Source organism: Mus caroli, chromosome 10 (assembly GCF_900094665.2).
Source record: "Mus caroli chromosome 10, CAROLI_EIJ_v1.1, whole genome shotgun sequence".
Lineage (NCBI taxonomy): Eukaryota > Metazoa > Chordata > Mammalia > Rodentia > Muridae > Mus > Mus caroli.
In genome coordinates this window covers 55,850,853-55,866,533 of record NC_034579.1, presented here as the reverse complement: position 1 = coordinate 55,866,533, position 15,681 = coordinate 55,850,853, and the positions used below count along the sequence as shown (strand labels likewise).

Sequence of the window (15,681 nt, the reverse complement as noted above, 5' to 3'; positions counted from 1 at the left end):
CTAAGATAAGTAAATAAAGCTTAAAACAAAAAACAAAGCCCAGGGCTGGGGAGAGGATTAGCTGGTAAAAGGCTTGCCATTGTAGATGTGAGGGGAGGATTTCAAGTCCTCAGCACCAGTGCTGGGTGTCTGGACTGGCCTTTTGGAAAGCAGGGTCTTGGAGTCTCTGGGAAAAAAAGCTGGCTAGGTAGAGCCCTGGGTTCAGCAGACAGATCCTGCGCCAATGAATACAGTAGAGGGTGATTGAGGAAAAGACCTGATGTCTGTCAGTGTCTGCCTCGGGTCCCTGTAAGTACACATGTGCACATAGACACTGTCACTACACACATAGACTCTTGCAAACAAGACACCCACACAGACAGACAGACACACACACACAGAGCAGGGCAACAACCGAAAGATTTGCTTAAACTTCCAAATTCTGCTCAGAGCCTCTGCATCTCTGGTGGGCACGGATGAGGGTGTGGAAGGTGTGCAGGTGGAGCCTGTTTTTTTCTGGCACCTCTGAGAAAGAGGAGAGTGTGACTCAGGAGAAGAAGCCCAAGGGTCTCAGGCAAGTGGCTGAGACCCACCCGTGGGTGGGGTGTAGTTTCAGATAGAACACCTACTCCTCTACTGTTCACAGTCTCTGGGCTCTGTGACCCTCCCTCACAATCCTTTGCTGTGTGTGATCGAGGACGCCTCTGCTTGTCATTTTCTTTTTTTTATTATTATTATTTTTATTTTATTTTATTTTATTTATTTATTTTTTTTGGTTTTTCGAGACAGGGTTTCTCTGTGTAGCCCTGGCTGTCCTGGAACTCACTTTGTAGACCAGGCTGGCCTCGAACTCAGAAATCCGCCTGTCTCTGCCTCCCAAGTGCTGGGATTAAAGGCGTGCGCCACCACCGCCCTGCTTGCTTGTCATTTTCAATGAATAGTTACCTGAGGTGGGCCTTGTCGTATAGGGACTGTGTTTCTCACCCCAGGCTAAAATTAAAATTGCCTTGTGTTGTCTTGATCATTCTCAATGAGAGACTCCTAGGAATCCAGCCTTCTGTTCTGTATATCCTTTGTTTACTCAAGTGACCTCTTTGTGCCAGGCTCTGGCCAGGCCCTGGGATGTATCTGAAGGCTTGAGCCCCAGGACTTTCTGGGGGAGGGTGTAAGCTTCCCTCACTCTGAATGGGGGAAGAGGGGGAGAGGCTGAGCAGGAGGCCGTGGAATGAGTGAAAGCAAGACCAAAAGTGACATAGGCTGGTGAGAGGCCCCGGGCCATCCAAACTGGGTAGGCCTGCCAGCGGAGAGGCTACCCACCAGTGACTAGGATTTCCAAGACTCCATTCCGGCCTTGTAGTGAGATGTTCTTCTGCTCCGTATTTCTGTTATTGATGTTCTACAAAGGCCCCTTGATGTTGCTATTCCTGTGACAGTGAAGAGCGCAGTGCATTGTGGGTTCTGGGGAGGGTCATAGTTTGGAGGAGACAGCTGGGCCGGCTCAGGGAAGTTCTTCCTTGAGTCTCCCCCAAGTCCTTTTGATGGGGATCTGTTCTTACCACTTGCCAGAAACAGGGCCCTCCCTGGTTCTGGGCGAGCAAGCAGATAACCAGAGAAGTGCAGGGGACAGGTGGGTAGGAGACTCTTGGTTCCATCCCAATGCCTACTGTTGGTGAATGTGGGCAGGTCTCTGGCCACCACTGGGCCTCAGTTTCCTCTTCTGTAACAGAGAACAGAATGGAACCTCTAAAGCACCTTTAGCTTCAAAGCTAAGATACACGTTGGTTTCTGAAGGGTGTGTGTGTGTGTGTGTGTGTCTAACTCTACTGTGAGCATCCACGCACATGTGTGTTTGTGCCTGTAGTTAGGAGTTGAAGAGCAAGGCCTGGGAAGGAAGGGTTCAGTCTGAGCCCTAGGTATAGACCTGAAAACATGTGTGTATACGTGTACACACATGTGTATGTGTACACACAAGTGAGTATGTGTGCACACAAGTGAGCATGTGTTCACATGTGTTCACATGTGTTCACATGTGTATATACATATGTGTGTGGACTAGAGTCAGGTGTGTGTGTGTGTGTGTGTGTGTGTGAGAGAGAGAGAGAGAGAGAGAGAGAGAGAGAGAGAGAGAGAGAGAGAGAGAGAAGCATCTTCTCACCACTCCCTCCCCACTCTGAAAGTTTTCTGACTCCACTCCAGCCCTTTGGTCCCCCATCAGGGGAACCCTGGAGCTTGGTGACTTCCCTGTATTTGTTCTGAAGCTGGGGCAGATGTTTCCTGCAGCTGGCCACTCACTCAGCCACTGTCCTCAAGATGCATCAGCCTATTTTTAGCTCCATTGTTAATTCCTGGGCATCTGCTTCCAGGAGCATGTGGGAGGCTGTGGCCCTGGGAAGGACACTCCCTCCACCCATCATGCTCTCTGCCTCCCGGCTTCTCTGTGTCCTGTGAGAAGCTAAGTGGCTTTTCAGATGGGTACATGGGACCTCAGTTTGTTCCATCCGCTGAATGGGCCAATAGCCCTCTTCCTCACAGGGCTCTGGAGGGGCAAGAAATGTGAAATTCACCCAGTAAAGAGATGTTTTGAAACTACATATATCAGGTTCAAATCTATGGGCTGCTGTACTTATAAACAACACACATTGACTGTGTGGGGTTGGGTTGGGGGCTTTGTTATAGGGACTGGAGTGTGAGCTGAGAGCAGCGAGGCTTTTCTGGTGGTTATGGGTGAGTGACGTGTGGCGGGGTCTGAGGGTAGGGGAGGCCATTCCAGATGTGGAACCCAAGAAGATCATGACAGAGAAGCAAGGAAGAGCCTGTGTCCTGGGAGATCTGTTAAAGGAGATAACTGTGAACATGATCTGTCTTAGTTAGGGTTTTACTGCTGTGAACAGACACTAGGACCAAGGCAACTTTTTTTTTGTTGTTCGTTTTGTTTTTGTTTTTGTTCATTTTGTTTTTGTTTTTGTTTTTTCCAGGTAGGGTTTCTCTGTATAGCCCTGGCTGTCCTGGAACTCACTCTGTAGATCAGACTGGCCTTGAACTCAGAAATCTGTCTGCCTCTGCTTCTCAAGTGCTGGGATTAAAGGCATGCATCACCACTGCCCGGCCCAAGGCAACTCTTATAAGGACAACATCTAATTGGGGCTGGCTTACAGGTTCAGAGGTTCAGTCCATTATCATCCAGGCGGGAACATGGCAGCATCCAGGCAGGCATGTTGCAGGAGGAGCTGAGAGTTCTACATCTTCATCTGAAGGCTGCTAGCAGAATACTGGCTTCCAGGCAGCTAGGGTGAGAGTCTTAAAGCCCACACCCACAGTGACACACCTACTTCAACAAGGCCACACCTCCTAATAGTGCCACTCCCCAGGCCAAGCATATACAAACCATCACATGACCCAACACCAGATTTTGAGATTTTTTTTTTTTTTGGTAACTAAATTGCACAGTTCAGGACAGTGCCCTTTGTAGACGGCACCTTTATGTCCCATTATGACGCAGTACATGCCTGTATGGTCTCACAATTATAAGCGTCAGCTTGGACACACCCTGTGTCAATTGGACACTTCAGCTCCTGAAAATTCACGAGTTGTGGCCCAGAGAAGCCGAAAAGGTTGGTCATGCTAGCGTCTCTTCCTGGGAGCATCTCTGGAGCAGGTCTAGGGATGGAGGATCTGCAGTTCCACCCTGAGGCAGAATCCAGCTCAGTGGCTCTGCATGTATTGGGCTGAGCACTGCACCATCAGGAAGTCTTGACATGCCTGAAGGAGTCAGCTGCCAGATGATTGACAACCATCCATCTGGTCCATCCCTTCACTATCCACACGGAAACAAAGATGGCCACAGAGAAGGCGAGGCCGACCCCAAGGCCTGACAGAAGGTCAGGGCTGAGGGACCAACAAGATGGCTTGGTGGGTAAAGGCAGCTCCTAGTAATGATGCCAGAACCTACTGGCGGAAGGAGAGAACCAGCCCTCACAAATTGTCTTCTGACCACCCCATGAGCACCACGGCAGGAAAATGCCCCCCACCCCCAATAAAATAAATTTTAAAGAAATGTAGTTGGATGTGGTGACACACACTTTTGATTCCAGGTAGAGGTAGGCACAGAGCTCTGTGAGTTCAAGGTCAGCCTTGTACACATAGAATTTTACAGGTGAGCCAGGCGGTGTTGGCACAACACGCCTTTAGTCCCAGCATTTGGGAGGCAGAGGCAGGTGGATTTCTGAGTTCCAGGCCAGCCTGGTCTACAGAGTGAGTTCCAGGACAGCCAGGGCTACACAGAGAAACCTTGTTTCGAAAAATTAAAAAAAAAAAAAAAAGAAAAAAGATAAAAAGGAAGGAAGGAAGGAAGGGAGGGAAAAAGAAAATTCCAGGCCAGCCAGCACTACATAGTGAGACCCTATCTGGATTCAACCAATCCATATTTAAAAAATAAATGAAAGTAAGTCAAGGCTGAGAAAGAAACTGTGGTGCTTCTCCAGGTCTGGGTAAACTCAGTTGAGTGTGGTTTTGCCTAGAATCTTGGACATGGGGGAGGTGTGTGTGTGTGTTATTTTATTATTTGATTTTTTTTTTGAGACAGGGTCTTATGTAGCTCAAGCTAGCTTTGTAGCGAGGATCACCCTGAACTCCAGATGTTCGTCCTAAATGTTGGGATTCCAGATGTGCACTGCCACACTGCTCTGTGTGGTGCTGAGGGTGGAACCCAGGGCCGTGGTTATGCTAGGTGCACACTGCTCACTGGCTGCTTCCCTAGCCCCAGAAGGGAAGGTTTCAGTGCTAGACAAGGGAGTTTAGGTTAGAGGACATGGGGTTCGGGTCCCTGCAGGGTTGCTGGAATCCCAAGTGGAGCATGAACGCTTATGTAAGTTGCCGCTGTCCTTCTGAGGCCCGGGTAGCCCTCAGGAAATTGGGCAGATGGTGCCTTTATGGGGCAAGAGAGTCTAGGTTTCTACTGACCGTAAAGAATCTAGGCTGTCTTCGCCCTGCTTGCTGAGGTCCCCAGCATGTTTGTTCAGGACTCATGGGGGATGCAGAGGACAGAAGCCAAGGGGACAGCTGCTTCTCTGCAGTTGCGCTGGCTCTTCTGGGAAACTACTGCCCACTAGCTCTGTGTGGAGCAGACCCGCTTGCCTTGGGGCCTCTCTCTCCTGACGACCGCTTCTCGCCTTGTGGGGCCTCTCAGGGCTTACAAGGTCTCCCGAGGGACAGAGGGACACTCACTCTCTGAGCTCCTTTGCCTTCGGTAGTATCAGAGGCCAGGTTCTGCAGCAGGGAAAGGGATGTTTGGTTCAGAACTTCCTAGAGCCTGCAGCTGGAGGCAGAGATGACCTAATGGTAGGTTCTTGTCTGTCTGTCTCCTCCGTTGCTCCCAAGCCCCTGGTGTGCGGCAGGTCGGTCATGTGTTCTGTGACTACCCAGTGCTGTGACTCCTTCCCCACTTGTCCCCTGAGAACGGACTCCGTCTACAGCGCAGCCCGTCTACCAGCAGGGAAGGTTGGCATTGCTGTGCAAGGGAGGAGAACTTTCATTCCGGGGACCATCTGGTCTGCGGTCACTGAGGGTCCAGACTAAAAATAACAGGGCGCATTAGTCAGGATTAGATTCGTCTGTAAGTCATAGGAAAAGGCAAATAACAGGAGTTTACACAAAAGATAGAAGTTTATTTCTCTGCGGCTATCCAAGCTTCTCAGGGCTTTGTCAATTGGACCTGTTGTGCTGGCCCTATTTCATGGTTTCCCTCGGGAACTTGGATGGCCCCAGTTCCTAGGTTCCGACTTCACCCAACATGGCCGCAACATGTCTGCTCTCGTGTGTGTCCCAGGGCACAGAATGGGTGAAAGGATGGAAAGCTGACATAGGAAAGGATTCTGGAAGTCAACATGTTAGCTTATGTCCTGTTAGCCAGAATTTAGTCACATGGCCTAAGTATGTACAATAAAAATCTGGGTCCTGGCTAGCATGGTGTGCTTTTGGTAGTCATGCCTGCCCTTCCTGGGGGAGTAAATTATTCTGGCATTTTAAAGTAACGTAAAAATATTGTTTATTTATCAGAGAGAGAGAGACAGACAGACAGACAGACACACACAGAGAGAGAGAGAGAGAGAGAGAGAGAGAGAGAGATTGAGAGGGAACCAGGGCATACAGATAGCATACCTGTGATACCTGTGGCATCCAAAGGATAATTATAAGTAGGTTCTCTTCTGTGTGGATCCTGGGCTCAGACTCTGGTCCTCAGGCTTGGCAGCAGGTACCTTTATCCACTGAGTCATCTCATTGGCCCCAGCTATGGACTATTTGAACTTAAGGGTGATGTAGGCTAAAAACCCTGGTAGGAGCCTTAGGGTGTTCTGGGTCTCCCAGGGATATTTCCCAAGTAGGTCGGTCTTGGTTGATCTTGCTTTTGAGAACGAGTAAGCCCCATGCTCTCATGTCCCAGGCCATGAAGGAATGCCTCTCTCCAGCTGACCATGGACTTAAAAGGGTTTGTTTTCTTTTTTCTTTTTCTTTTTTAGATTTATTTATTTAGTTTTGTGTATTTTGCTTGCATGCATAGGGGCCCTAGAGGTCAGAGGAAGCTGTTAAGGGACTGGAGAGATGGCTCAGTGGTTAAGAGCACCTACTGCTCTTCCAGAGGTCCTGAGTTCAATTTCCAGCAACCACATGGTGGCTCACATGGTGTGACTCTGTAATGGGGTCTCATGCCCTCTTCTGGTGTGTACAGCAACACTGTACTCATATACATGAAATAAATAAATCTTTTTTATTTTATTTTTTTAAAAGGAAGAGGCTGGTAAATCATTTGAAACTAGAGTTGCAGATGGTTGTGAACCACCATGTGTGTGCTGGGAACTGAACCTGGGTCCTCTGCAAGAACAGCAAGTGCTCTTAACCACTGGGCGCACTTTCTAGCCCCAGACCATGAACATCTGATCCTTCTGTCTCCACCAACAATGTTTTGGTATTTGAGGTGTGTCCCACCATGCCTGTTTTATGCAGTACTGGGGTTGGAACTCAAGCTTTCACAGGCTCTATGCTCAACCTCAAGATCCATAAAAACACAAAAGAAAAAGGACAAAAGACTTAGGAAGCAGTAACAGGGCTCTCTCCTTCCAACCCTCTGAAGGTTTCATTTAGTTTCTGATGGATGCCTTCCTGGTTTTAAAGAGGAAGAGCTGGGGGAAGGGAATTCAAGGGTCACAAATGACCAACCCAGGTGCAGGATGGACAGGACCCGCCCTTTGCTAAGCTGAGTCACCTGGGGAGTCCCTCCATGCCCGTTCCATTGTTGTCCTGGAAAGCACCTCCTAGGCTTCCTTGCTGATGGCTGGAATGTCCACTGGACTGTAGCAGTGGCCTTCCACAGAGGGATGGTCCCAGAGGGACGCAGAGCTGCAAGAACTGCTGTAGTAGAGGACGCGCCATGACCTGTACACAGTCTTGAAATTCGTACTGTCATTAAACTTAAAAAAGAAGAGAAAAAGTTGGGGCTGGAGAGATGGCTCAGTGGTTAAGAGCACTGACTGCTCTTCCAGAGGTCCTGAGTTCAATTCCCAGCAACCACATGGTGGCTCACAACCATNGGGCTATACAGAGAAACCCTGTCTCGAAAAACCAAAAAAAAAAAAAAAAAAGAAGATCATGAGCCCAACGGCTCCAGCCTCCTGTTGCTTTACTCAGCAAAGGAAGCACCTCAGGTTGGGGAGCAGGGACCAGGTCCCAGTGGGCTTCACTTCCTGACCAGACCATGGCTGCCACCTCCCACCCCTGCATAGTAAAGGCACCCAAACCTACAGTGATAAGATGTGCCAAGCCTCCCCGCCACACTGACCCATGATGTCAAGTTCTTGTCTGTGATGGGGAACCTGAGGCCTTTGAGGTCCCCACCTCATTCTTCCTAGAGCAAAGCCATGAGTCATATCAGGGAAGTTTCCAGAACCCTGCTCCAGAGTTCATAGTCTCATGAAGACAGGCATCCTGGGAAGGTTCAAACCAAAGGAACAGGGCATTCCACTTTCCTGCCAATTGCTCACATTCTTTTAAGGTCTTCTTCTGACCTTTAGTGAACTCTGTCTACCTTAAAGTGAGAATACAAGAATAAGTGAGCGTGTGTGGCCAATGCAGAAGGATTATCTCAAGTTCATGATCATCATAGGCTACATAATAAGACCCTGTCTCAGAAGAAAAACATACAAACAAGTGTCTATACAAATATTGGTACATGTGTCTACAAACACAGAAACACATGCTTCTAGTCATTTGAATGTATATCTGCACATATACATATAGTGTGCATATGCATATATATATGAAAGTGTACGTGTAAGTCTGTGTTTATGTATACATAGATGTGAGTCTGCATGCATATGCCTGTATATGCATGTGTGTACAAGTATATATGTACACCATGTGTGAGTATGTGTATGCATAGCTTTAAGTCTGTGTGTGCATGTATGTATACATATAGATATGTGTGTGTGTATGACACGTGAGTCTGTGTATACATGGATGTTAATCTGTGTATGTATCTGCATGTGCATGTATATATGTATATGTATATTTATGTGTGAGTCTGCATATACACAGGTATAAGTCTATATGTGTGTATATCTGTGTATATATGTGTATGTATGGTATGTGTAAGTCTGTGCATACATGGTTATAAGCCTTTGCATAGGTGTCCGTGTGTCTGTATGCACGTGTGTGCACGTGATGCTTGTCATGGCTGTCAACCTGAAAGGAAAAGGAGTCACCTGGGAGACACCATGTCCAAAGAGGTTTAACTGAGAAGGGAGGCCCACCCTCAGAGTGGGTGACACCTTCCTACAGGTAGCCCAGATATGGAGGTCTGAGGAAAAGGCAGAGCTGCTCACCTTCTTGTCTTTCTGAATGGGTTTGAAGCAGCACCCATAGAAAGAAGCTTTTCTGCACTCTGGCTGGATGGATAGGAAAGGTCTCCTGAGGGGCAGGACCCCACTTCCCACAGCAATTCTCTGTGTTACTTTCCTTATTGCCATAACTCAACAACTGGAAAGAAACACCCTAAGGATGCTGGTAAGGCGGCTCAGCAGGAACAGGCACTTGCATGCCAGCCTGACTGAGCTGAGTCCCATCCCCATGCCCCACCAGGTGACAGGAAAGAACCAAATCCTGTGAGTTGTCCTCTGACCGCCACATGCGCGCCACGGCATGCTCCCACCTGCACTCTCACACACGCAACAAGTAATAAATAAAAATATTTTAAAGACGAAAATAAAGGGTTTATTTAAGGCTTAGAGTTGAAGGGCTCAGTCAGGCATGGTAGCAGGAGCATGAGGTGGCTAGGAGGCACACTGTGTCTGCAGTCACAGAGCCTGTGTGTAAGTGCATCCTGCGTGTGTGATGAGTCTGTGCATCTGTGTGTCAGAATACATGAGGGGGCATGTATACACATGTGCACAGACTTGGGAATCTGTGTGGCAGTCTTTGGTAGTCCACATTTAATAGTGATTTGTTTGAGCTGCTTACGAAAACAGGGAAAGCCTAGCCCATTCACTTCTTCACTCAGTCTCTTCTCTTATGCTATGCCTCATGTAATATAAGGTCTCTCTCCCAGCAGCACATGTACACACACACACACACACACACACACACACACACACGTACACACGTACACACACACACACAAACTTGCACACATGTGCGTGCACACACACAAGCACACAAACACACGCTGTGGGCTCTGTGATAGAATCCTCAGCTGGCACTCATCCCACCCATCAGAAATGGTCAGAGATAAAAGAGCAGTTCCCAGGTTCCAGGCCAGGCGCAAGATGACTGAGCTTCATCCTGACTTGAAAGAGATCTTGAGTGAGGCCAACTTGTAGCTTTGGAGACAGCACTTGCACCGGAGTATCTGTGACCTGAGGCCACCAGGTGGCGCTTGCTGGCCAGGAACAGGTGTCAGAAATCCCGACAGCCATTCAGAGGAGCCAGCTTTCCACCACCTGGGTTACCTGGAGCACCAAGTCTAGAAGACAGAGGCCCTTGTCCTCAGCCAACTGCAGGGCAGGACCTCCCCTGTAGGGGGACAAGTTCTAGCAAAGGGCAGAGCCTTCACCATTTTTTACTAGGGTCCTGGGAGGACTTCCTCACCATATGGCTGTCCTCTTGGAGGGTCTCACTGAGGGAAGCACAGTGGTCACACACCCACACCACTTCCTCAGCTACATAGCTTGGGTCCTGAGCACCTACGCCATGTCCTCATCTGTGCTGATGGGAAGTATATGGGCAGTCAGTTATCTCTGAATGTACCCTTCCCTGCAGAAGGGACCCTGAGCTCAGCACAGGTAGAATGTCCATCCTGGAGGACTTCCATCTGAGGCAGACACCAAGACTCTCGTGGGGGAGCATCCAAAGGCCACACTTGAAGAGCAAGCTATCAGCACAGCACAGCAAGCAGATGCATAGACAGGGAAACGGAGGGGATGCCTTGGCTTTTGATGAGGGGCTGGGGGCTCCCCTGGGCTGGGGTGTGATGTGAGGATTGAGCAGGGTAGGAGCTCTCTGACCCAGGGATAATGAGCCTGACCTCTGGCTCTTGGCCTGAGCTACCCGCAGCCTGATGCTTTCGCCAGCCTGTTGCCTGGCATGTGGATGTACAGTGCCTGGGAGTGGAGAGAAAGAGAGCTAGCTGTCCTTTTGTTAGGGACGCCATTAGAGGCCAGGCCCTCTGGCTGAGCAGGCCTGCAACCTTGACCTTAGTCTCTCCTGATGCAGTACACGAGTAAACCACGCTCTAGGCTCAGAGGCGTCCCTGCCTGTAAACTGCGTACAGTGTCAGCCAAGAAACCAGTTGTCTGTAAGCACTTAAACCCTGGCGCCAGCCAGGAACCAAAGAGATCAGCTGACTCTGGCCTTGGAGCCTGAAGGCCCAGCTCCACAGTGTGTGAGCTATGCCCTAAGCCAGGAGCAGAGTCCGACTCTGCCCAGTATAAAGCTAACACGCTGGAGAGCCTCTCTCTTAACCACACCGCCAAGCAAGTACTGTCTTCCCTATATGACAATGAGGGCATAAAGAGGAAGGGACATCAAGTAACTGGGCCTGGAGTCACCCCCAGGAGCGGTGGTGGGGCTTGACAGAAAGCAAGTCTCTTCCCTTCCCTTGGGCCATGCCTCTAGGCCTCCCGCCTCCACAGCCATAAGCTGGTGGGTTCTGTGGCCAGAGTCACCACCCTCCTTCCAGATACACCGAACTACAACTACAGGTGATTTGTGAGAGCAGAAAGCACCCCAGGGTCACCCATGGTCAGCAGTTTGAATATTTTATTCAGAACTGAAGAGATGGCTCAGTGGTTAAGAGTACCGGCTGCTCTCACGGAGGGCTTGCGTTTGGTACCCAGGACCCACATGGCATCTCAGAACCATCTGTAACTCCAGTTCCTAGGGATCCATCATGATCTTCTGACCTCTACGGGCACCAGGCACACGGGTGATGCACATACATACATACATGCGAGTGAACACTTACACAGAAGGTCAAAATACATAAATAGTAGGGGGAAATAAGCTTATGCACAAGCCACACACAGTGGTGCGCGCCCATAACCATTAGAGTCTGGAGGCTGAGGCAAGAAGATCAAAAGTGGGGCTGGAGAGATGGCTCAGTGTTTAAGAGCACTGATTGCTCTTCCAGAGGTCCTGAGTTCAATTCCCAGCAACCACATGGTGGCTCACAACCATCTGTAATGGGATCTGATGGCCTCTTCTGGTGTGTCTGAAGACAGCGACAATGTACTCATATACATGAAATAAACAATTCTTTAAAAAAGAAAGTCATTCCTGAAAGAACCATGTTCTGTGTGGGTGAACGGCCCTTGGTGCTGATGTGAGACCCCAGGGTTTGTGTCTGCTCGTTGCTGAACGCCAGCCTTGGCCAGGACAGTGGCCCACCTGGTAGGGCGGGCAGTGATGGAGAGACTCCTGCCCTGCCGATTAGGAGCTGGGCCCTTTTGGGGGTCAGTCTGGTCTTCTGTTCCTTCTTTGAAGCAAGCAGCTGGTCTAGACTCGGGAAAGCTGTGTGGCGGCAGTGAGAAGCGGCTTTTATGGTGCTGTGGGAATTAGGAGGCAGAGGCATGTCCATGATCAGGGAGGCTTCCTGCAGGTGCTGGGCATCTGTTGGGTAGAAGGTGGGCTGTGTGTTGTTAGGAGCACTTCCTTCCACCTTGTGGAGGGCAGAGCTGGCTTGTTGGCCCCTGGCTGAAGGTGCTAGGTGCACGGCGTTCACTGATCTTGAAAGTTGTTTCCTTTGCTGGTGTCTGCTGCCTGGCTGCTGTTCTGGGCAAGCCAGGTCAGCTGTGTTCTCCAAGGTGCCATTGAGGCCCTGTGCAGCCTCCGGCCCCTGCAGCTGAACTTTCTTAAAGATCCTGTTCTTGCTGTTTTTAGATGGCTGTGTGCTGCCATGTGGTATCAAGAGCTGGCCTTTGGGACCTGGCTTATTTCTCTTTGTATGATGTTTGTGACTGTTAACGGCGATGTGCCCTCTGCAATGCTGCCGTTGCTGAGTGCATCCCCACAAGATCTGTAGTGTTTTGTTCCTCTGTCTGTTAGTTGATGGGCATTGGTGAGGTTGGTCTCAGACACTGGCCCTGAGTCCTAAGGTTCTGGAGGCTATACAAGGAGCCGTCCCCAAAACTTGTTCTCTGGTAGAGCCTTTTAAGTGGAAGTGCCGAGACTCACGTGACAGTCATGTGCTTACCTTGGTAAGAAACTTCAGGACTTCTGGGCGTGGAGTGGCTTATGATTATCATCCTAGGACTGGATGTGGGGAGAGGGGGCTGAGGTTCCCATGGGTTTCCCTGGACTCCATAATGAGTTCCTGGCCAGCCAGAGCTACAGAACAATAAATAAACATCAAACAAACAAACAAAAACACAGAACTTCTTATTTTGAAGTAACCACAGGGCTTCACTTGACCACCTGGGTGACAGCCTGGGAAATCCAGTCTTTAAAAATGTGTCATTGGAGATGAATGAATACGGTCAGGTCACCTTAAGTGCTTGTTGGGGGTGTACAAGTCCTCGAGTCTCTTACTCATCTTTTCTTTTTTTAAAATTTATTTTATGTATATGGGAACCCTTTATCTGTCCTCAGACATCCCAGAAGAGGGCACTAGATCCCAGTACAGATGGTTGTGAGCCACCATGTGGTGGCTGGGAATTGAACTTGGGACTTCTGGAAGAGCAGTCTTATCTGCTGAGCCATCTCTCCAGTCCTCCTCTAGCCCATCTATAAGCAGTTCTTTCGTGTGTAAACTTCATGACAAATTCCCAGCTGTCTAGAGAGCCACACATTGGCGTGCTCTGCCACCATTCTGGAGTTTCTGCTGTTCCAATGGCCCAGAAACAGTGGTGCCCACCCTCCATTAAATGAGTCTGTAGACGAGGACGAACCTTTCCCTTTGCCATTAGAGTCCTCAAGTATTTTGTTATCCTGTCTTGTGTTTTGAGACAGGCTTTCTCTGGGTCAGCCCTGGCTGTCCTGGAACTTTGTGTAGACCAGGCTGGCTTTAAACTCATTGAGAGTTCAACCTGCCTCTGCCTCCTCTGCTGTGCCTGGCATGTGCCACCCTCACCAGGCTGTGTATTGTTTACAGCAGTTTGTTTACATACCTAGGCAAATGGACTGCCTAAACAGCCGTGTTTCATGTCCACACTCCAGTCCATTATGTCCCATTAGAACCTCAGGAGCCTGTCCACAGCCCCACTGCTGTGCTGACCTCTGTGATCAACAGAGGTATAATTACCAGTACCACCAACCTTAGCAACCTGCAGACCCTCTTGTGTAATAGGAACCCCAAGGAGGAGCTGTCTGTGGCTTCCAGCTGTCATAGGAGGGCCGACCACTCCCAAGCCACAGGGCACATCTGGCTGGTGGAGAGGAGATTTTGGATGAGGGCTGCTGATGAGGGTCCTGAGCTTGCTCCCTTGTCTGCACATCTTTTCAAGACCCATTCAGTTTTCAAAGGATGCTGCCTACCCCAGCTGCTTGTCCCGCCAGCTGTGCACATCTGTATTGTCTTTTGGCTGCCCTTGCGGGCCATCAGTTGGTGCTGGTCGTTGTCTATGAGTCCAAGGGAAAGTGGAGTAGAGGCAGAGGGTGGGTGGGGTGGAGCTGAGCTGTGGGAATGAGCCTGGGCTTGGCCTGTGGCAGCTGTGGCCGGCTGTGGACGCATGCCCGTTGTCCCTTTCTTGGAGCTGTTTTTATCCACATTCTTTTGGCCCAGGCTTCTGGGAGGAGGCCTGGGAAATGCTGGTGCGGAGCCTGGCAGCTGAAGAGGCTGCTGAAGGGGAGAGAGTGCGCTCCCGTTGGGCCCTCTGCTGGGGTCCACTGAGAAGGGCCATTTTGTGCACTACCTGCTTTCCTATCTGGGAATGTCAAAGGTTCATTCTTTGTACCTCTGAGGGGTGGGAGAATCATGCAGTGTATCCAAGAGCCAGGAAGAAGTGTTCTTTTACAGAAGCCCAGGCAGTTTACCAGTGGCTCCTGGGAGTTTTCAAGGTTGCTAAGGCTTTCTGTGTTTCAGTGGTTGGAGAAGGTGCTAGATGCAAGAGATGTTCAGTTTCTCTCTGAGTGCCCAGGCCAGGAGACAGCTCTGGGGGTGGAGCCTCTGTTTTTGGTATTGGGAGGCATGAAGAGTCTACTTGAGTGCAGTGAGTTCCGAGTCAGGTCTGGGGACCACAGCCTGACTTGACCCCACTGCACACATCTCTGGGTGCCACTGCCGTGATGAGAAGAAGGGGGTGTGGGGCGAGGGGCGCGAGTGGGTGGTCAGGAGCAGGCAGGACCCATTTATCCATGATTGGCAGCTAGGGGAGTTGCCATGTTTTAGAAGGGCTACACGGTGGGCTATCTCACAAGGGTAAAAGAGTGTGGGGTGCTATCAGAATTTGTCCTCCCACCCCCATAATAATATCTGTGCCATGTGTGAGACCTGTGGCCTCTGAGTTCCTAGAAACTCCCACGATCCTCTCTGCCATGTCTGCTACTCTTCATATGGTACACCCAGCCTTGTTCTTAGCAGACTCAAGCTCTAGCAAGACTGCCACCCTCAGCTCTTCCACTGCATCCCGGATATATTCCTTTGCTTGCTTTAAACAGGTTTTAACTTTAACCTCAGCCTGGTGAGAGACCTGTTTTCTTCAAATCCAGGATGCCTGGAGTTCTCTGGGTGAGGAAGCACCTCCCCAGCTCTCGAAGGCTCCCGATGCTGACCAGATGTTGGTCTTGCTTTCTGTGGCAGCTGTTTTCTCTGAACATTTCAGCTGACGGATGTTCGCCTAGTTTGGATGTTTCTGGTCTTGTATGAAACTCATGGGTAGAGTGGTTTCCTGCATGACTGCTTTAGCGGAATGATGCAGAAGAGATGACCAGGGCCTCTCGTGTAGGTGCAAGTGGCACGCATGGACCCTGTAGCCCATTCCCGTCCAAGCCCTCTCTAGCCAGCTTCATCTCCTACTCTGAGCCTGGAAGTTCTGAACCACCTCTGTGGGTGGCAGACCCTTCCTGACGGTATCCTGTGTTACCCAATGATAAATGCGCTCTGGCTGAGCTGGACGTCTGTCCCTCAGCCCTTCTACCTTTTTTGATGTTGTTAAAAAACAAAACAAAACAAAACAAAACCAAAAAAACCCCAAAATTTTCCTGAATCTGTTCAGGTTTTTT

The 15,681-nt window shown here is 49.8% G+C and overlaps 1 protein-coding gene across 5 annotated transcripts in view; it reads left to right on the top strand.

Annotated features, from left to right (window-relative positions):
* Pald1 (phosphatase domain containing paladin 1) overlaps nt 1–15,681 on the top strand; it is a 68,837-nt gene that overhangs the window by 15,740 nt on the left and 37,416 nt on the right. Inside the window, exon 1 of one of the 5 annotated variants that reach the window (XM_029482799.1) lies at nt 5,287–5,316. The exons of the other annotated variants lie outside the window; for them this stretch is intronic. The gene's annotated coding sequence lies outside the window, so the exon portion shown is untranslated. Of the gene's footprint in view, nt 1–5,286; nt 5,317–15,681 lie in introns of those variants that run through there. 5 annotated transcript variants of the gene reach the window in all.